A 21,661-nucleotide genomic window follows, 5' to 3' on the forward strand; every position below is an offset into this window, starting at 1 on the left:
CTCTGACCTTCCCCCCTCTCATGTGCTCTCTCTCTCACTCTCTCAAATAAATGAATAAATAAAATCTTAAAAAAAAAATATTAGGAAGGTAAAAGTGAATATAACTGCAAGATGCAATAGAAATGTACAAGATAAATGAGAATACCATGAGTAAACTTTTGCCAATTAAAGAACATGAAATAAAAAACATGAAATAAACAACTTCCTAGAAAAATATGAATTACCAAATCTGAGCCCAGAAGAAACAGAACACCTGAATGCCTATAACTACTAAGGAAATTCGATCAGTGGTTTAAAATCTTCCCACAAAGTACCAGATGGTTTGATTACACCAAATATTTCCTTCTTACACAAAATGCTTTAGAGACTAGAAAATGATGTTACACTTGGAGCTGGTATATAGTCTTTTTTTTTTTTTAAAGATTTAATTTATTTATTTGACAGAGAGAGACACAGCGAGAGAAGGAACACAAGCAGGGGGAGTGGGAGAGGGAGAAGCAGGCTTCCCGCTGAGCAGGGAGCCCGATGCGGGGCTTGATCCCAGGACCCTGGGATCATGACCTGAGCCGAAGGCAGATGCTTAACGACTGAGCCACCCAGGCGCCCGGTATATAGTCTTGATAGCACCATCAGACAAGGACAGGAAGTACAGAAACAATACAGTCTAGTTTCTCTAATATAGATGTGAAGATCCTAAACAGAGGATTAGCTAATTAAATCCAGCAATGGATAAAAATTACTGTATTGAAAGCATTAAAGTAGACCTAAAAAAAGGAGAGCTATTCTGTTTATGAATAGTAAAACCAGTATTATAAAGATGTCAGTTAACCCCAGGTTGATTTCTAGTTTCATAGTAATTCTGATCAAAATCTAAATAGGATTATTTAGAATTTGAAAAACTTATTCTAAAAATTTGTATGGAAGAGCAGAGGTTCAAAAATAACCTTACAGAAACAACCTTAAATGTGATGATTAGTAAAAAAGTCCCCCCCCCAAAAAAATTATTCCATTGATCTGAAGTTAAACACATGAAAATCCAAGGAATTTTATGGAATCACATATCTGTGGCAAAACTATTTTTTTAAGCAAAGGAATAACAAACATAAAGTTGAGAAAAAAAATCTGAAAAAAATCAGGAGGATACTTATTTTACCTCATGTCAAGAAAAATAAAGTAAGGTAAGTATGGTATGGTACTAATTGGCACAGAAAACAACAAAACAAAGATTAATAGAAAGAGTTGAGGGTTCAGCAGCAAGATCAATGTATTATATGCAAACTAATATATGATAAACATGGTATCTCAGATCAGTGGGTAAAATTGACTCTTAAAAAATACTTTAAAAATTGAATATATATATATATATGGCCCAAAGGAAAGAAAAAAGATCCCTCTCTCATATCATGAATAAAAATCCATTCCAGATGTATCAAGTACATGAAAGGGAAAAGTTAATCGTTTTTAAAAAAGAATATAGGAGCCTACGTTTTAACCTTACATGGAAAAGTCACAAAAAGTATAAATCAAATAAGAAACAATGTACATTAAAATAAAAAACTCTAGTTCATCAAAAGATAGTGCAAAGAATATGAAAAGATAAGCCACAAGCTTGAGGAAGACATTCATAACATATATAACTGAAGAATTACTCTCCATGATACATACAGAATTTTTACTGATCAGTAATAAGTTGGTCACCTTCTATTAGAAGGATAGGCAAAAGACGTGAAGAGGCTTGTCATGGAATGAATGGTCAATAAACATGTGAAGAGATAATCAACAAGTCAGAACTAGAAAATGCAGAGATACCATTTTAGACCCACCAGCTTGGCAAAAATTAGTAAGTATAACTGAAATATCAGGAGGGTATGGAGTGGTAGGAGTTCTCATTGTGCTAACTGGGAGGTCAGTTGCTCCATATGCTTGGAAAGCAATTTGGCTTTACCTAGTTCATATGAACATGTGTATACCCTCTGTTCAAACTTCTGCACATTTGTACCAGAAGACTCGTATGAGAATGTTTGTGAAAGCTTTGTTTATAATAGCAAAAATCTGAAAATGACACTATTATTAGAGTAGACAAATGGACTGAGGTCAAGTCACGGAACAGAATGCTATACAGCTTTGGGGCGCCTGGGTGGCTCAGTCGTTAAGCGTCTGCCTTCAGCTCAGGTCATGATCCCGGGGTCCTGGGATCGAGCCCCGCATCGGGCTCCCTGCTCAACGGGAAGCCTGCTTCTCCCTCTCCCACTCCCCCTGCTTGTGTTCCTGCTCTCGCTATCTCTCTCTCTGTCAAGTAAATAAATAAAATCTTTTAAAAAAAAAAAATACTATACAGCTTTGAAAGAGAGTTAGCTATCACTCCATGCATTCACATAGATGATTTTTAACTGAGATGTCAAGTGAAAAAAGTCATGAATGATTCCATTTGTCTGAAGGTCAAAAATGTGAAAACCTACAAAGTTGATGGAATCATACATTTGTGACAAAATGATTTTTATAAAAAAAATAAAAGCAAGGGAATAATAAACATAAAATCAGAAGAGTGGGTCCTTTGGAGGAAGATTTGGGGAAGCTAGAGGGCTTCCAAAGGTATTAGTAGTTCTCACTTTCTTAGTCACTATGGACTTCCTATTGTGATAGACAAAGATTTTTGTATTTCAGAATTATATTTTAATTTATAAAAGTTCATTTTACTTCTTTTTTAAAAGAATACAATTATCTTCTTGAGTTCATAATTTATAAATTCATAAATGATAGTTTCTTTACATATTTCTTTTGCTTACTGCTTTTCTTCTGTTCCATCTTCCAAGTTTCTTTTTAATATTTTTTTTGTTCTGACATCTGTATTTCAAGTTCGAGGATTTTTCAAATAGTTGGTGACCGTTGGCTGCTATATCATATATAAGATTGAGGCAAGATAAACCTGCATGGAAGCTCAGTAGAAATGGACAAGGTTTGCCCATTGGTGGGTCTCACCATGGGGTAAACAGTTGCAGACCAGCCATTTATTTCAGTTGGGAGTTGGTCTTTGCTTTTATTTTATTTTATTTTTTATTATTTTTTTTTATTATGTTATGTTAATCACCATACATTACATCATTAGTTTTTGAGGTAGTGTTCCATGACTATACTTTCAGGGATCATTTCTACAGTTTGTTATTTTATTTTATATAAAGATTTTATTTATTTGAGGGGGGAGGGGCAAAGGGAGAGGAAGAAGCAGGGTCCCCACTGATCAGGGAGCCCGACTCAGGACTCGATCCCAGGACCCTGGGATCATGACCTGAGCTGAAGACAGACACTTAACCAACAGAGCCACCCAGGGGGCCCCTTGTCTTTGCTTTTAGACTGATCTGTTTTTCCAGATGGATTTCTCCAGGCACTTGATCGGGGCTGGGGAGTGGTGCATCAGCCTGACTGCTAGCATTCTAACAGAGAGGCTAAGAAAGGATGTGGAATTTCAATAATTACTCCATTCCACTACAAGACCTCCACCCCACTGTCTGCTCTGCCTGGTGTCCATGAACCCCAAGTCTGTCTGGTTGAATTTCTCTAGAAACTGTATTTCCTGAGCATATAGGTGAGATTATATACCTGGCACCTAATTGCACTATATACCAACTTTTAAATCATCCCTTATTTTTGGCTCCCTGCCTCACTGTTGCCTTCCCAAGCACATGATCCCTCTAATGCGTACGTGTCCAAAGTTCTCCCTTGCCCAGCAGACAATGAGATTTGTCCTTCCATAGTGCCATGGAATTTACCACTCTTTCAACTACTTCTGCCTTCACATTTTCTGTTTTGAAATTGCAGGGGGGTCTACTAATTTCGCTGAAGATAGATTTTGGTTTTGAAACTCAGTCCCATTATTTGGGGCTGGTTGTATAGGAGAAAAGGAAGTGAAAGGCCTTTCCTCTGCTACCCGACAACTCAAACGCATCTTGATTTTCACATTTTAGAGGCTATTGCCTTGTTGCAACACAGGTGATGGGGCATGTACATCCTTGCAGGAATGAGATGTGTTTCAAGGGAAAGCATACAGGACAAGTAGTCAGACGTGTGCTGACTCTGGGCAAATCACCTACCGTGTGCCTTTTGCACTTGTGCTCTTAGGAGGTGATCCATCCATATGAAAACCTCAGGGTACTTATGCTGATGACTCTAGTCAGGCTGGAGGTAAGGGCTCACTCTTCAGGAATGATAGTAAATACTTTGGATTGCTCTGTTATCCCATTCACATGGACGCCTGAAGGGTAGCGTATAGTGTGTGCTTGCTGGATGCGCAGTGAACGCGAGGAGGATGCTAAAGACTAATTACTAACTGGGGGAAATGTGCTGGGTTATATAGCATCAGCCCTGACAGAATCTCCTGGCAGTTTTAAAGTACATATACACAGTGCTCTTTCATCTTTCCTCCCTTGTTCGAATTTCCTGGAATCCTCGTGTCATGGTTCTAGAACGAACTCAGTGAGCCTACTAGAAGTGGTGTGATACTTACGTCTCCTGTTCTAGGTGAAGCTTGTCCATAAAAGGGAAAACTAAAGTTGCCTCAGGCGTCCTTAAAGAAGGGAGCGTTCCTCTTTGGATTTTGCCCCAGATTTTGCCTCCTGGTGGCTCAAGGCCTGAAGCTAGGAGAGCCCACTATCTCTAGCTCTTCACCGTCTGAGCAGGAGTGGGAAAGAGCCAGGTAATTTGCATCGTGGTACACTCTGAATCAAAGGCCATCCATCATTTCTGATATCTTGAATGCAGTGATTATCATATCAAAGACACACGGTGACATTGAAGATAATAAGATTTCTGGTGTCCATCATCACTACCCAGCTTGGAGTAATTATTAGCACGTGTTCTCCTCAAAAGCCTAACACTCTAAACTTTGGAGAGAAAAAGCCCTATCGAAGTCACCAAGAATATATAGGAGACTGGGTTCAGTGTTTTAATATTATATGAGGAATATTGCTAAGACAGGGAGTCCCAAGGTCTTACAAACTTTATTATTTAGAATCCTTAAGAGGCTGGCATGGCTTATCTGTGTTGCTGGCCTTGGCCTTATGTAAGAAAGCAGTCATTCTTTTTTTTTTTTTTTTTAATTTTTTATTGTTATGTTAATCCCCATACATTACATCATTAGTTTTAGATGAAGTGTTCCATGATTCATTGTTTGTGCATAACACCCAGTGCTCCATGCAGAATGTGCCCTCCTCAATACCCACCACCAGGCTAACCCATCCTCCCACCCCCCTCCCCTCTAGAACCCTCAGTTTGTTTTTCAGAGTCCATCGTCTCTCATGGTTCGTCTACCCCTCCGATTTCCCCCCCTTCATTCTTCCCCTCCTGCTACCTTCTTCTTTTTTTTCTCTTAACATATATTGCATTATTTGTTTCAGAGGTACAGATCTGAGATTCAACAGTCTTGCACAATTCACAGTGCTTACCAGAGCACATACCCTGCCCAGTGTCTATCACCCAGTCACCCCCTCCCTCCCACCCCACCCCCCACTCCAGCAACCCTCAGTTTGTTTCCTGCGATTAAGAATTCCTCATATCAGTGAGATCATATGATACATGTCTTTCTCTGTTTGACTTATTTTGCTCAGCATAATACCCTCCAGTTCCATCCACGTTGTTGCAAATGGCAAGATTTCATTCCTTTTGATGGCTGCATAATATTCCATTGTATATATATACACCACATCTTCTTTATCCATTCATTTGTCAATGGCCATCTTGGCTCTTTCCACAGTTTGGCTATTGTGGACATTGCTGCTATAAACATCGGGGTGCACATACCCTTTCAGATCCCTACTTTTGTATCTTTGGGGTAAATACCCAGTAGTGCAATTGCTGGATCATATGGTAGCTCTATTTTCAACTTTTTGAGGAACCTCCATACTGTTTTCCAGAGTGGCTGCACCAGCTTGCATTCCCACCAACAGTGTAGGAGGGTTCCCCTTTCTCCGCATCCCCGCCAACATCTGTCCTTTCCTGACTTGTTAATTTTAGCCATTCTGACTGGTGTGAGGTGGTATCTCACTGAGGTTTTGATTTGGATTTCCCTGATGCCGAGCAATGTTGAGCACTTTTTCATGTGTCTGTTGGCCATTTGGATGTCTTCTTTGGAAAAATGTCTGTTCATGTCTTCTGCCCATTTCTTGATTGGATTCTTTGTTCTTTGGGTGTTGAGTTTGATGAGTTCTTTATAGATTTTGGATACTAGCCCTTTATCTGATCTGTCATTTGCAAATATCTGCTCCCATTCTGTCGGTTGTCTTTTGGTTTTGTTGACTGTTCCCTTTGCTTTGCAAAAGCTTTTTATCTTGATGAAGTCCCAATAGTTCATTTTTGCCCTTGCTTCCCTTGCCTTTGGCGATGTTTCTAGGAAGAAGTTGCTGTGGCTGAGGTCGAAGAGGTTGCTGCCTGTGTTCTCCTTTAGGATTTTGATGGACTCCTGTCTCACATTGAGGTCTTTCAACCATTTGGAGTCTATTTTTGTGTGTGGTGTAAGGAAATGGCAGTTTCCTTCTTCTGCATGTGGCTATCCAATTTTCCCAATATCATTTGTTGAAGAGACTGTCTTTGTTCCATTGGACATTCTTTCCTGCTTTGTCAAAGATGAGTTGACCATAGAGTTGAGGGTCCATTTCTGGGCTCTCTATTCTGTTCCATTGATCTATGTGCCTGTTTTTGTGCCAGTACCATACTGTCTTGATGATGACAGCTTTGTAATAGAGCTGGAAGTCCGGAATTGTGATGCCGCCAGCTTTGCTTTTCTTTTTCAACATTCCTCTGGCTATTCGGGGTCTTTTCTGGTTCCATACAAATTTTAGGATTATTTGTTCCATTTCTTTGAAAAAAGTGGATGGTATTTTGATGGGGATTGCATTGAATGTGTAGATTGCTCTAGGTAGCATTGACATCTTCACAATATTTGTTCTTCCAATCCATGAGCATGGCACGTTTTTCCATTTCTTTGTGTCTTCCTCAATTTCTTTCATGAGTATTTTATAGTTTTCTGAGTACAGATCCTTTGCCTCTTTGGTTAGATTTATTCCTAGGTATCTTATGGTTTTGGGTGCAATTGTAAATGGGGTCGACTCCTTAATTTCTCTTTCTTCTGTCTTGTTGTTGGTGTATAGGAATGCCACTGACTTCTGTGCATTGATTTTATATCCTGCCACTTTACTGAATTCCTGTATGAGTTTTAGCAGTTTTGGGGTGGAGTCTTTGGGGTTTTCCACAAAAAGTATCATATCATCTGCAAGGAGTGAGAGTTTGACTTCTTCTTTGCCGATTTGGATGCCTTTTATTTCTTTTTGTTGTCTGATTGCTGTGCCTAGGACTTCCAATACTATGTTGAATTGCAGTGGTGATAGTGGACATCCCTGTCATGTTCCTGACCTTAGGGGGAAAGCTCTCAGTTTTTCCCCATTGAGAATGATATTTGCTGTAGGTTTTTCATAGATGGCTTTTATGATATTGAGGTATGTACCCTCTATGCCTATACTCTGAAGAGTTTTGATCAAGAAAGGATGCTGTACTTTGTCAAATGCTTTTTCTGCATCTATTGAGAGGATCATACGATTCTTGTTCCTTCTTTTGTTGATGTATTGTATCACGTTGATTGATTTGCGGATGTTGAACCAACCTTGCAGCCCAGGGATAAATCCCACTTGGTCATGGTGAATAATCCTTTTAATGTACTGTTGGATCCTATTGGCTAGTATTTTGGTGAGAATTTTTGCATCCATGTTCATCAGGGATATTGGTCTGTAATTCTCCTTTTTGATGGTGTCTTTGTCTGGTTTTGGGATCAAGGTAATGCTGGCCTCATAAAATGAGTTTGGAAGTTTTCCTTCCATTTCTATTTTTTGGAATAGTTTCAGAAGAATAGGTATTAATTCTTCTTGAAATGTTTGGTAGAATTCCCCTGGGAAGCCGTCTGGCCCTGGGCTTTTGTTTTTTGGGAGATTTTTGATGACTGCTTCAATTTCCTTAGTGGTTATAGGTCTGTTCAGGTTTTCTATTTCCTCCTGGTTCAGTTTTGGTAGTTGATACATCTCTGGGAATGCATCCATTTCTTCCAGGTTATCTAATTTGCTGGCGTAGAGTTGCTCATAATATGTTCTTATAATTGTTTGTATTTCTTTGGTGTTGGTGGTGATCTCTCCTCTTTCATTCATGATTTTGTTGATTTGGGTCATTTCTCTTTTCTTTTTGATAAGTCTGGCCAGGGGTTTATGTTAATTCTTGTTAATTCTTTCAAAGAACCAGCTCCTAGTTTCGTTGATCTGTTCTACTGTTCTTTTAGTTTCTATTTCATTGATTTCTGCTCTGATCTTTATTATTTCTCTTCTCCTGCTGGGTTTAGGCTTTACTTGCTGTTCATTCTCCAGCTCCTTTAGGTGTAGGGTTAGGTTGTGTACTTGAGACCTTTCTTGTTTCTTGAGAAAGGCTTGTATTGCTATATACTTTCCTCTTAGGACTAGAAAGCAGTCATTCTTGACTGGGCACATACCTTCAGGAGACGGGGAGGGACAGGGGCACATTTCCAGCTGGTTAGTCCAAAAAACTCTGGGAATTGGGGATTGTATAAACATACATGCATATATGTCAGACATTGTGCTAAGTGCCAATGAGAGTGAACAACAGAATATGTTCATTTGAGGTCACCTGACTCCAGAGTGTGGCCCCTGGGGCAGCAGCATATGTATTACCTGGGAGCTTACTAGAAATATAAGGCCCTCAGGCCCTGTGTTAGTTTCCTGGGCCTTCCTCAACATACCGGGTGACTAAAAACAACACAAATTTATTGTCTCATAGTTCTGGAGACTAGGAGTCTGAAATCAAGGTATTGGAAAGAGCCATCCTCCCAGTGAAACCGGTAGGGGAATCCTTCACCTCTTCCCATCTGCTGGTGGCTTGCTGGCAATCGTTGGCATTCCTTGGCATGCAGCATCGTAATTCCATTCTCTGCCTTTGTCATCACTTGGCGTTCTCCCTCCGTGTCTCTGTGCCTTCCCATGGCCATCTTCTTATGAGGACACCAGCCACATTGGATTAGGGGCCCATCCGACTCCAGTGTGACCTCATCTGTGTTAATTACACCTGCAGTAACCCCATTTCCAAATAAGGTCACATTTGGAGGTATTGGAGATGAGGACTTCAACCTATCTTTTGTAAAAGGAATACAGTTCAATCCCAAACTGAATCTCATTCCCAGTGGATGAGAATCTATATTTTTAACAAGGTCCCTGGTAATTCACATGCACGCTAAACTTCTAGAGGATATCCCACAAATTCTTAATTGCCCTATACTATAGACAATTTTCTATAGGCAACTGCAGGCTTTGCCTACAGTTTGTAGAAGTATGTAGGATCCCCACCCCATGCAATCCCATGCAATTTAGGAATGACTGAAAGAAAGCTTTCACCCTTCTCCTCAGTGCTAGGTCCAGTGGGGAGAGAAGGGGAAGAGAAGGAACATTTCCTCTACTTGTTTTGATAGCCATGCAGATTGCTTGTTGGGATGGGATTTTAAAGTAGGATTGTAAATACAGAAATTTAAAAACAGTAAAACATGACTTAAAGCTCCATGCCTCTGGTATATCTTGAGTGGTGAGCCACTGTACTCCCATCCCTCCTAAAACAGAGAGTAAATAAATTCTCCACCCAGCTGTTAAAGGCTGAGTTATACATATGGAATAAGTTCCTGGCCTTGGGAGGGTTTGAGCCATGATGTTTGGAGGCCACCTGAGGGCATGGAATTGAATTTTCTTGGGTTATCCTGTTGTTATTAATATCTGTCACAAAGAGAGTCCCTCTTTCGTCTCACTCTTGGACCACCGTAGCTTAGCATGCACACCATCAGTTTAAAAGGCAGAGTCTTGGACAGTTGGGCCTGTGTTTTGTTTTGTTTTGGTTTTATGTTTTACTAGAGGTTGGATCTCTTCATAGTCTCCTGTTTTCTTTTTTCATTTTCCTTCTGCCACATAGCCCTCTGTCTAGTTGCTTCTCCCCAGGTCAGCTGTCAGTGGCTTAGCATTGTTTCATGTTCGTTACAGCCAAGCACCCCTGAAGGGGCCCTGAGCTCTCAGAGATGATAGGATGGTGTTTCTCATCTGTACCTCTGTGTGGCGGTCCTTTGGCCCAGCCTGAAGACAGGGCAATGAATGCACGGATGTCTCTTGGTCATTTTCTCTCCTGAATCTCTGATCAGTGGGAAAATGCATGTGATTTTGTTTTGACACAAAAACTTCCAAACCACCAGAATTATCTCCTGCCCATATTCCTGCCCCCCTTCACCCCATGGTGCCCCCCACCCTGTCCCAGCCCCGGCCTTCACCTGCTGTGGTCTTCTCTCCATTTGCTTTCTGAACAGAATTCGCTGGTCTGAAAACCAATAAAAGGGCTTTTCTGTCTCATCAGTAAGGGCATGGGATGCCAAATATGTTCTCAGACGCAAGACAGGATGACAGTTCGCCTTTTCACGTTTCTTGGTGAAAAGCCTAAATCCTTAAAGTAAACTTCATCTGAGCAATTTTATGTGTCCCCAAAAATAAGACCATGGAAGAGATTCAGACCTAGCAGTCTGACAGAACAGTGAAGCTTAGTTTTCCTTGAAACATTTAGCGGGACAGATAATCAGGCTGTGTGTGGAAAGCTTATTTTAATGGCCTCATCAGGCCAGTTGACAGAGGCCACTACCCAGAAGCCTATCTGGCCATTGCTGACCCATCAGCTTGTTTGTACCAAGTCAGGTGACACTTCATAATATGGCACCATGGAGCCAGCCAACCGACTCCTCTGGCGGTGATGCCAAAGAGCGGCAGGGGGTAGAACACAGGAGACGGGACAAGGAACCTGAGTCAGCATTTATTTTCCTGGGCACCTGCCAAGAAACAGTTGCATGTTTCCAAGGAAGCGCTCCCTCTCCCTGAGGAGAGAGAGAGAGCAAGATGATAGCCAGCTCTGGCCTTGCCGGTCCCCTCCAGCTGGCCCTTGCTCCTTGGCATCGGCTGGGAGGAGGAGTCGCTTACCTGTCTCACCTCCAGTCACTGCCACACTAGAAATGGCAGGGAGGGCGCAAGAACAGAAAGTGGGATTGTGTCCGTTGTTTTGTCCCATGAATTTTTTTTTAAATTTTGTGTATAAGGCCTGCATCCTTGGGGTATTATGCTTCATGGCCTTGTATTATCTTGTATCACTTCTTAGAATTCCCTTGGGAAATTCTCACTCTTTCTTCCAAATTAGATTTCTATTAATTACAAAGTAAGAATTTGCAGTTTGGTGCTGGAGGGGTTGCGAGTGGGTGACAGTTCAGTAAGGGAGCACTAAAGCTAAGGGTTCCATGTTATATACCCTATCTCGTCCGCAGAAGATGCTGCTCTCCAATCCAGCTGGTCGGGACTCCACACGAATTTATATTTGTGATTTGGACATATCCAGAGCAGGTTTTCAGCTTGACTATCAGAGCTTGTAGCCTGTAGGATAGGTTCATCAATTTCTAGGTCTCTAACGTAGGGTTCTGTCTGCCTACCAGCTTAGTCCACAAGAATGTCTTTGAGGTAAATGCAACAGTCCTTATGAAAGCACCTGGATCCCTTTGGCAGCCAGTGGCTTAGAAAAGCAAGGGATTCCTGTCAATGAGACAAGCTGCCTTTTTATTAGTAGTGCATGGGCTTTATACCAGCCTCTTAATGTCTGTGGTTTTGCCAAAGAATGGCGGTCAGTGAGTACTGATATGAAGCATAAGCCAAAGATCACCAGTCTGAGGGCACAAAAATAGAAATAATGTTTTTTTAGAATTTTGCTTTGGAGAGGCAGATTGTCTCCTTTCTGCGTACTCTCCACCATCTTCAGTTTTCCTTGAGAGAGGCAAACCACGGACTCATTTCTTCTAGAGTCGAACATGACTCACGCATGGATATTTGAAATATATCCTTGTCACGTAAGGAAATATCCATGTCTTTATTTGCCTAAAGTGCCTGGGAGATGTTTGTTGGCAATAACATGTGGCTGTATTTAACTAGATATGGCGCCTGTTCTATGATAAAACCAACTTCACTGAAGATGGGAATCTTATGACTGAAACTGAGAAATTTCAAATGTGAGGACTAAGCCAAAGAACAGAGTACCTACCTGATCTGGCACAGGTTTGATTGTGTTTGATGTCCAGTGAAGGTGTAGGTGGGGAAATTCATCATCTTCAGGTTCAGACAGGGAAGGCTCCCTGGAAGAACAAGGCTTCTGTAATTCTCCTAATTTTGTAGCTCTACCGAATTCACTTGGCCAAGTATGCTATTCAGACCATTTATTTTTATTTTTACTTCTGGCCACGTCTGCCAAGCTCGGGCAGAAAGCTGAAATATATGTGGATTTTATGTAGATGTGAAAAATCCCACTGGGCCTGGCAGGAGTTCTTTCTCAGTCTGTCTGGCAAGACTTTTCTAGCTGAGTAGTCAGGGTGTGTTTTTTTTCCAGTGTAGCAAATCTGTCTTCCCATTTCTGTCTTAATTCTTATTCAAAGAGGCAGGTTCTTCTAAAAATCTGCATATGTAAGAAATAATAATCATTTGGATACACCAGCTCAAGGTGCAGGATTAGGCAGTGTGGGACGTTGGCCTGCCTATCCCCTCTCTGAAAGGCATTGCAAGAGCTCCTTAGGCAACGTAATAGTACGCATGTGTGACTGCCCTAATCCAGCATGCGACGGGGGTCTGGAAAGGCTTCGCCTTAAACTAGGCATGTCTAATAGGGTTTAACACAACCTGTGAATTTGCCCCTGCACAAGGTCAGCTTGTAGGTCAGTGGAATGCTGCACAAATTGCATTCTCCTCCAGACTGTAATTATACCTAGGAGAAAGCTATGTGCTGCCAAGTTCAGCTGACTCCAGATAAGACCAAGATAAACTGAGGGCTTGCTAACATTTCTTAAAAACTGATTTTCAAAGATTTGATAGAAAGCATCTCTTGTTTAAAAAAAATAATAAATGACCGTCTTAAGGTTTGTGAAGGAGCTTTGTGTAGAGGATGGTGAGACCAGCTATTGTCTGCCTTCCCTGGGAGCAAAAAAAAGATTATTTGAAATGGAAGCATGAGGAATTTGAGTCAGACATTAAGTCAAACTCTGGTGCCAGAAGTTACTTAATACTAGAAAATGATTTTGAGGATTATGACAAATCAAGTAATATGTACATGAGGATAAAGAAGAATGAAAAATGGGCATTGAGAGTAGTCATAGAATAGGAATAGGATTAAAAGTTTAGGCTGTGTTTGATGAGAGAAAATGGCTCTAAATATGTGTGCATTGTATGAAGATAATCTTAATAATTTCTGAAAGTATGACCTCCTTGTAAAGTAAGGTCCATCTTTAATTTCTGGGCTTACCCAAAGGCAGAAGTTTAAGTTAGACAACATTTGCAAGTTTCTTCAATGCTAAGGGTAAATGATCCCCAAGCCCACTTCAACTAGTGTATGCACTGCATGAGCAGACTTTTACAGGTACTCATACTGTCTCATAAATATTCTCTGAAGTATCTTTCTTGAACAGCATGGGGTAGGCACTGATTTCCTAAGAGCCTGCCTGGGGAGGAAGTCACATCGGGAACTTCAAGGCATCATTCTGCCTACTGGCTCCACGTACACATGGAAAACCATTTGTTTGACGCTCACATTATGAAGCTATGCACTAATAAAGTCGGGAAGCCTACCAGTATCCACAATCAAATGCAGTGCCTTGGCTTCAAGGTTGTCGGCCATCTGAAAGCCCCTGCTGCTTATTTGTCCTAATGCCTGGAAGAGCCAGTAGTCGTGCAGGATGGAAAGAGTCCCTCTCTATATGGCTAAGCACGACATGATTCAAGGTGGCGTTTAGTGGCTCATGGTCTGCAGAGCTTATCATCTCTCAAATCTCCTTCACGGAATAGTTTTCTGAACATGCGACCTGGATTTTTGTTTCAGGAGAAGGGCACTGAATGTCACTTTGGGGAGCTCTCAGGTTACCCAGAGGAAGACTGGGCCCCAAACAGCCACCTCCTTCAAAACCCCCATTTTCAGTGAGTCCTGCCTCATATATGAAGGGCATATACAGAGGGTCATATACGAGGAACAATTAGAATCTCTTTATATTCCACTGATCCGTGTTAATAACTCCCTTGTATCAGACTTATTTATAGGAGTTTCCCCTTTAAACTAGTCTTTGAACTCCCACTGAGCAATGATATATATATATATATATATATATATATATATATATATATATATATAAATCTTTACACCCTTTGCAGTAGTACACCAACACAGGAGTTTGCATGTTGGAGTTTTGTTGAATTGGACAGACTACATTTCAGCATTGATGTAAGGATGAGTCAGGGAAGGACTAGAAATAGAAGGCTGGTCTCCTGACTTTTCTCTTAACAACTAGTTGCCAGACTATGATGCTGATGACTTTTCATAGCTGGCCAAGAGGCTGTGGCAGCTCAGCATGCTAAAGCTAAAAGGGGGGGAAAGGACCATTGTATTTATGGCTGTAGTCCTTAGTTGTATTTGTATTTCTACTTAGATTATTACATTGTTGGGAACCTTTGACTTGGGCCAGACAACTTTTAAAAATTGTTAAAATGGCACAGGATAATAACAACCAGCAGGCTTAAAGAATGGATTGGTGCTGATGAATTAAATTGTTTAATGAATAAATGTTTCGATAAAACCTTTGTATTTTATTTTATTTTAAGATTTTATTTATTTATTCATGAGAGACAGAGAGAGAGAGAGAGAGAGAGAGAGAGAAGAAGGCTCCCAAGGAGCAGGGAGCCCAAGGCGGGACTCGATCCCAGGACCCTGGGATCATGACCTGAGCCAAAGGCAGACGCTAACCATCTGAGCCACCCAGGCGCCCAAAACCTTTGTATTTTAAATCCTGTGGCTATTTTTAAAAATGTATCGGTTTAATTTCCTACTATGAAAAGGGCAATGAAATATCTGACAACCTCAGGAACATTAAGGTTCTAAAAATTTTCCAGATAATCGTTATGGTTACCAGTCCACACTTTTCAGTAATGCAAATATGGAAGGAGTAGATGATTGAGTTTGCTTTCTTCCAAGCCCAGGATATATTAGAGAAGCTAGTGGATGGGGGAGAATAAACACCTAATAGTAGTTTATCTTCTTGTCATGTGTTCTTTCTCTTTAGAGAAGAATTTTTGAAGTTCACTTTATCCATCTAGGAGTTACCTTACCAAGAATGCATATAGTGCAATAAAAGAAAAACAAGGGAAATTTTCAGTTAATAGAGGGTTCTATACAAATTGGACCTGGTTATTTGAAACTTGAGCATGATTCTAAAAAGTTATTTTAAAAACAATGTTATAATTATTGGTTGATAACCAGATGATCACCTTTAAGAAAAAAAAATCTTTTAGCATGTTCTGAATCTTTGTTCTCCTTTCTTCTCTTTATTTTCTCCATGAGCTTTCTTTACTCTTCTTCCCTCCTTGAGATTTTCTTCCTAGCTACTCTGCTATGAAGGTAAATGCCTCTGATAACAGGTGTATATCTGGGTAAGGAGTTATGAGATTTGATCACAAATATCAAAAGGAGAATGAAGTGTTGGGTTAGCAGAACAAAGTGTTCTATTTTTGTGTCTCTTGCTTTAATGCCCTACCAATGAAGTGACTACACTTACTTTATAGGCCTCGTGAGCATGAATTATCATTCTCTCTGGAAATCTAAAGGAATAAAAGTTTACAGTATCCTGGTGCTCACTGCCCCCAATTCACAACTGTCCATTTGGACTGGCTTGTGTGCAGAGCTAGCATAATACTTAGTGCAAGGTAGGGGTACAGTGAAAGGTAGTTCTCAACCCTCTTCTTCCCTTAAAAAATGCCTCCTCTCCACAGTAATCTCTGTGTAAATCTCTTTCTTTTTGCTCTTCAGCTCTATCCTTATTTAAATTTCTTTCTCTGTATCAGCCTATTAGATCTAGTAATCGGAAAACATAGTAAAAAGGATACAAAGACAATCCTCAAGAACATGTAGCCAATAACCAAATGTTTAACCTTACTATTAAATCATTAGCAATGTAGAATAGTGAAAAAACATTTCATCTATCGTATTGGCCAAAATTTTAAACTGATAATACCCGGAGCATGAGGAACTAGGAAAACAGTCACTCTCTAATACTTGTCAGGAGTGTAAATTGGTAGCATCTATTAGAAACAATTTGGCAATATCTATGAAAATTAAAAATAGACATGTTGTTTGAACAACTTCTGTAAATCTATTCTGTAGAAATCTAAGCTTGAGTGACTAAGAATACATCTGTGTGGTTGCTCATTGCAGCATTGTTAATAATTGACAAATTTTGGAGAACTCCTGAGTGTCCATCAATAGAGGAATACTTACATTTATTTATATTTAAAGTATATTTAAAGTAGCTCTGCCTATACTGACAGGGAAGGTATCAGTAATATATTTATAAAACAAAAAGAATTATTCAGAACAAGGGGGAAAAGTTGCAGAACAAAATGTATTGTTTGTCATTTTTATAAAGCTAAAACCCTACACATATTTGGGCATACACACATGTTTAGATCTGGAAGGAGACAAACCCCCACTACTGGTGGCAATAACGGGGCAGTGGAATTGGGAGATGAGAGAATATTTCACCTTTTACTTTTTTGCATTCTTTATAGCTTATATTTTTTTTATTGCAGTAAGCATTTGTTGCTTTTGTAACTAAAAGTAACAAACTCACAAAAAGAGAATGGACAAAAATAACAGAACAAATATTTCTGTAAACTTGACAACTCTCCAAAGACCAAACTTTACACTAATCTTCAGTCCCCAGCTCAATACCTGCCAAATGGGAGTAACTTGATGTGTGTGTTAAATGTCTGTTAAACAAAGGAACTCTTGCTTATTCCATTCTGCGTTCCCATGACCACATTGGCCAAGAATTGGGCAGAAGCTTGTAAAATATGACCAAAGAGCGCAGAGAGCACCTCTCTTCCTTTTTCCTCCTCCTCCCTCTTGCCAACACCGTCTCCTCACATCCTGCTCAGCCCAATCGTTAACCAGTTTCAGAAAGACCTGAATAAATCCTGAAGTCTTGGGCCAACTTTGTTAGTCACCTGAACTCTGACTTGGTTTGTTTATCAGTGTAATGTGTTTCTCCACATGTTTCCTTTTAGTCATTTTACATATTGGACTTAAGGATATTTTAAAATATATATTCTGCTCTTTTTCTTAACCTTCCCTTTACTTCTAATTTTCTCCTTGTGATTTGTTTGGTATTATCCCCCACTTCCTAACTTCAAAACGTATTACAAGCTACAGTATTCAAAACAGTATGGTATTGGAATCAAGACAAACCTATAGACCAATGGAAAAGAATAGAGAGCCCAAAAATAAACCCACACATGTATGGTCAAATGATCTTCAACAAGGGTGCCAAGACAACAAAACAGGGAAAGGATGGGCTCCTCAAAAAAACTAGATATCCACATGCAAAAGAATGAAATTGGACCCTTGTCTTATAGCATAAACAGAAATCAACTTAAAATGGATTAGAGACTTAAATGTAAGATCTGAAACTATAAAATTCCTAGAAGAAAACATAGGGGGAAAGCTTCATCACATTGGTCTTAGAATTATTTCCTGGATAGGACACCAAAGCACAGGCAACAAAAGCAAAAATTTTGGAAATTGACTAGATTTATTCTTAAATGTCCAGAATAGTTATTGATAAAACCTTGGTCATGACATACACACTGACATCAAGGAGACAGGCATGGAAATCAAATTTATGACAAGATCACAAATGGGGAGCAACAATTTCTTCAAACATTCACCGAGCTATCCAGGTAGGGTTCTGAAAACCATGAATAACACATTCTACTTACAGGAAAGACAAAGTTTAAATGCAAGTTCTTCTAATAGCTAATTAAAAGAAGGCAAGAGAGCAATCAGAAGGGAAATGAGAGAGAGGGGAAAGGATTGAGACTAAGATTGCCTGTCATTGGGAAAAATGGGCACTTAGGTTGTTTCCATATCTTGGCTATTATAAATAATGCTGCAATGAAAATGGGATGTATATACCCTTTCAAGTTAGTGTTTTTGTTCTCTTCAGGGGAAGGGAAGAAAGAAACAAGCAAACAAACTAAGAGGGCTTAAGACTGCTTTTGGATGCTTTTTTAAAGAAACCTCATATGATTCCACAATTGAAGAGAGACTACATGGAAAGTTAGAGGTCTCTTTTTAAAGGTCTTAGTCAGAGGTGGACAGGGAATTTGACACAAACAGGGAAGAGAATACAAATGCTCTGATTTACCACTCCCTACCTCCCTTTTGGGAGTTGTATGAAACTATATTTCATACAACTCTTAAGGTTTTAGTCCAGCTTAAGGTAATAAACACTCTCTTTTCAAACACTTGCCATGTCAAGTCATTAGAGAAAACTTCAAGGATGGCTGACTGTGGTGACATTCTTTCCATATTTCAGCCTGGATGAACACTAAAGAGATAAATATGCTCATTTTTCCCAGTGACAGGCAATCTTCGTCTCAGTCCTTTCCTCTCTCCCCATTTGTGATCTTTTCCAAAGCCTTTCTTTTGAATTTTTTTTGCAGTAAGTTCAGGTGATGTTTTAATTGCCTTTTTGGTTCTTTTCAGCAATTTACCAAAGTGATTTTTATGGAGGTATAACTGATAGATAACACTTGTTTTAGGTGTGCAGTGTAATTATTCAATATTTGTACACACTGCAAAATGATTACCACAATAAGCGTAGTTACTATCACCATACAAACTTATAAAAACATTTTATTTCTTGTGATGAGAACTTACAGGATTTGCTCTCTTCAAAACTTTCAAATATGTACTATAGCATTATTGACTATAGTCACCATGTTGTACATCATGTTACCATGGCTTATTTATTTTATAATTGGAAGTTTATATCTCTTGACACCCTTCATCCATTTTTGTCTTCCTCCAACTTTCCTCCACTCTAGCAAATACCATCCTGTTCTCTGTATCAATGAGTTTTTTTTTTTTATGATGAGTTTTGTTTTGTTTTTTAGATTCCACATATAAGTGAATTCATATGATATTCGTCTTTCTCTGTCTGGCTTATTTCACTTAGCATAATACCCCCCCAAATCCATCCATGTTGTTGCACATGGCAAGATTTCATTCTTTTTTATGGATGAGTAGTATTCCATTGTATATTTAGACCACATCTTCTTCATCTGTACATCCATCAATGGGCACTTAGGTTGTTTCCATATCTTGGCTATTATAAATAATGCTGCAATGAAAATGGGATGTATATATCTTTTCAAGTTAGTGTTTTTGTTCTCTTCAGATAAATACCTAGTAGTAGAATTGCTGGAATAATGTAACATTGGCTTTAAATGACATATTAGACCAGATGGACTTAACAGATATACATAGAACATTCCATCCAAAAATAATAGAATATATAGTTTTTTCAAGTGCACATGGAACATTCTCCAAAGAAGATCACATGTTAGGCCATAAAACAAGTCTCAATAAATTTAAGAAGATTGAAATCATATCAAGCATCTTTTGTGACTACAACAGTATGAAACTAGAAATCAATTACAAGAAGAAAAGTGGAAAAATCACAAATAAGTGGAGATTAAACAACATGCTGCTGAATAACCAGTGGGTCAACAAAGAAATCAAAGGAGAAATAAAAGAATACCTTGAGGGGCACCTGGGTGGCTCAGCTGGGTAAGCATCTGCCTTCAGCTCAGGTCACGATCCCATAGGATCGAGCCCCGTGTCAGGTTCCTGGCTCAGTGAGGAGTCTGCTTCTCCCTCTCCCTCTGCCTCTGTGCCCTGCTCATGGTTGTGTGTGTGTGTGTGTGTGTGTGTGTGTTTCAAATGAATAAATTAAAAAATCTTTAAAAAAAAAAAAAAAAGAATACCTTGAGACAAATGAAAATAGGAATAGAACATACCAAAATCGATGGGATGCAGCAAAAGTAGTTCTAAGGGGAAATTTCATAAGGATACAGACCTACCTTAAGAAACAAGAAAAATCTCAAATAATCAAAATTCATACCTGAAGGAACTAGAAAAAGAACAAACAAAGTCTAAAGTCAGTAGAAAGAACAAAATAACAAAGACCAGAGTAGAAATAAATGAAATAGAGACTAAAGAGACAATAGAAAAGATCAATAAAATTAAAGGCTGGTTCTTTGACAAGATAAATAAAATTGACAAATCTTTAGCTAGACTCACCAAGAAAAAAAGAAAGAAGGTTCGAGTAAGTAAAATTAGAAATAGAAAAGAAGTTACAACTGATACCACAGAAATACAAAGGAATATAAGAGATTACTTTGAACAACTATATACCAACAAGTTGGACATTCTAGATGAAATTGAAAAATCACTAGAAACCCAATCTCCTAAGACTGAATCATAGTAAATCTGAATAGACTGATTACTAGTAAGGAGATTCAATGAGTAATCAAAAACCTACCAACAAACAAAAGCCAAGACCATATGACATCACTGTGAATTCTACCAAACATTCAAAGAAGATTTAATACCTATCCTTCTCAAACTTCCAAAAAGTTAGAGGAAGGAATGCTTCCAAACTCATTTTATAAGCCCAGCATTACCCTGATACTGAAACCAGACATGGGCACCACCAAAAAAAGAAAATTGCAGCCCAATATCTCTGATGAACATAGATGCAAAAATCCTTGACAAAATATTAGCAAACCGAATTCAACAATACATTAAAAGGATCAGATATCATGATCAAGTGGGATTTATTCCAGGGATACAAGGTAGTTCAATATCTATAAATCAGTCAATGCAATACATCTTATTAACAAAGTGAAAGACAAAAGTCATCATCTCAATAGATGCAAAGAAAACATTTGACAAAATTCAGCAACCATATATGATAAAAACTATCAACAAAATGGGTAGAAAAGGACCATAGCTCAACATGATAAAGGCCACATACGACAAGCCCCCAGCTAACATCATACTCAAGGCTGAAAAGCTGAAAGCTTTTCCTCTAAGATCAGGATCAAGACAAGGATGCCCTCCCTTGCCACTTTTATTCAACATAGTACTGGAAGAACTATCCAGAGGAATTAGGCAAGAAAAAGAAATAACAGGCATCCATTACAGCAAGGAAGAAGTAAAACTGTCACTATTTACAGATAACCTTAATTTATATATGGAAAACCCTAAAGACTCTACCTCAAAACTGTTAGAACTAATAAATGAATTCAGTGAAGTTTCAGGGTATGAAATAGAGAAAAATCTGTTGCATTTCTATATACTAGCAGTAAATGATCCCAGAAATTAATAATCCCATTTACAGTTGTATCAAAAAGAATAAAGTATCTAGGAATACATTTAAATAAGGAGGTAAGGGACAGACCTATATACTGAAAAGTTTAAGACACTGATGAAAGAAAGGCACAATTTTTTTTTTTAAAAGATTTTATTTATTTATATGACAGAGAGAGACACAGCGAGGGAGGGAACACAGGCAGGGGGAGTGGGAGAGGGAGAAGCAGGCTTCCCGTGGAGTAGGGAGCCTGATGCGGGGCTCTATCCCAGGACCCTGGGATCATGACCTGAGCCGAAGGCAGACGCTTAACGACTG

The 21,661-nt window shown here is 39.2% G+C and overlaps 1 protein-coding gene and 1 pseudogene across 2 annotated transcripts in view; both read left to right on the plus strand.

Annotated features, from left to right (window-relative positions):
* The window catches only part of FMN1 (formin 1), a 385,670-nt gene that overhangs the window by 213,929 nt on the left and 150,080 nt on the right, over positions 1-21,661 (plus strand). The gene's annotated exons all lie outside the window — the stretch shown is intronic.
* LOC123325972 lies at positions 3,125-3,295 on the plus strand (annotated as a pseudogene).

This window comes from Neomonachus schauinslandi, chromosome 9 (genome assembly GCF_002201575.2).
Source record: "Neomonachus schauinslandi chromosome 9, ASM220157v2, whole genome shotgun sequence".
NCBI lineage: Eukaryota > Metazoa > Chordata > Mammalia > Carnivora > Phocidae > Neomonachus > Neomonachus schauinslandi.